Here is a 1,803-nt window from a genome sequence, read left to right as displayed (position 1 = left end):
CTTATTTGTTACTTCAACATAGATGATATAGACGTTTATGTGATGTTACGTTTATGTGTTAAATTCTCATAATTTCTCTGAATGTAAATGAATTTTCATAGCTCCAATCTAATTTGTGCTCATGCATACTTATTTTTATATTACATATGAGAAAATAAATTAGTATATATTCTGTACAATAAATCTCTTTTGAGAAAATCTTTGCCTGCTTTGCTTATATTCTCTTATTTGGCTCAACTTTTATATGTACTGAATTCTACTCACTTTTAGCTTCCTTCTATTATTGCAGTATACTTGTGTTTTGATTCATTATTCCTTATTAAGTCTACCATTTTTCCCTGCTGAGACACATTGCATTGAGATTAGTCTTTTCTGAACTTATTTCAGGTGATAAATAATGATAAATCATGATTGAGAGATATAAGATTTTATATTTGAAAGCATCCTCTATTTTGTTCTTGTTTTTATAAATAAATAATTTTCATTAATGATAATGCCATGTTTTAAAATAATATTCACATACTTATTGCATTTCTAAGACCTCAAAGTATCTCAAAAGCCATTCATTTTTTACTTTAAACATGATGTATAACTCTCCTTAAATCTCTGCTTTATCTTAAACCCTTGAGAAATATAATACTATAATGTAAGGCATTAAAACTGTTAGAAACAGGTGCCTTATTTCTGACTGAATACAGTCTCCTTGGATGTCTAACCATGGATTCTGGTTCAACACTTTGATGTTCCCAAATTAAAGCTTGTATCTTTTCTAAGAAAGAACTATTTAGATGGCATTGATATTTCATATTACTCAAATATTCGCAAATATCTCCTCTTTATTTCATGGTCCTTTCTTTCACAAGTTTATCATATGGCATAGTTTGAAAGTCCTTCCCTCTTTTCTGGGATTATTGTATGGCTTATAAACATTAAACCAGAGTGAAATATTTTATCACTAATGGAGAATGTTTGTCCTAATTTCATCCCTCATCTTTAGTTCCCATCTTAAATTTTCAATAACTTTTCTCCTAATAATCATAGCATACTAATGGACAATGTAGTTGCTCTCTAATAGAGTATTACCTCACCATTAGTATAACCTATAAACTTGTCAAAAATGAAAACAATCCAACAGGATAAGAGATGTAGTAAATAAGAACTTCTGTGTGTCAAGCTGACAGAAATATTTCAGCAAGCAGCTCTGGTTCACATGTAACTTATGCAACTTCTATATGATATGCTGATAGTAAACCCTTAAAGACCTCCTGTTTTTGGTGGTTTGAATAGAATTGACCCCCATAGACTCATGGTTTGAATGCTTGGCCCATACGGAGTGTTAATTTTAAGAGGTGGTCTTGTTGGAATAAGTGTGGCCTTGTTGGATGAAGTTTATCACTGTGAGGGTGTGCATTAGATTTCAGATAGTCAAACTCAGGCTCACAGTCTTTCAATTATTTTCCTATTTCCCACAGATAAAGGTGCAGAATTTTCAGCTCCTTTTCCAGCACCATGTTTACCTTCATGCCATCATGCTTCTTGCTATGATCATAATGGACTAAGCCTCAGAACTATAAGCCTGACCCTGTTAAATATTTTCTTTTATAAATATTTCTGTGGGCATGGTGTCTCTTCAGAGCAATAGAAACCCTAAGTCATATACCATACCTTCTATACCCAGTACATATTTGACTTACATTTTCCTTATTGCACTGTACTTCATTGCATTCATTCAACCCTTCCGTTTTGTCAAAGTTTCATGAATTCTGAAATTTTTTTTAATTATATTTATTTATTAAGGATTTC

Source organism: Microtus ochrogaster, chromosome X (genome assembly GCF_000317375.1).
Source record: "Microtus ochrogaster isolate Prairie Vole_2 chromosome X, MicOch1.0, whole genome shotgun sequence".
In the NCBI taxonomy this organism is placed as follows: domain Eukaryota; kingdom Metazoa; phylum Chordata; class Mammalia; order Rodentia; family Cricetidae; genus Microtus; species Microtus ochrogaster.
Note: the sequence above shows the minus strand (reverse complement) of the source record.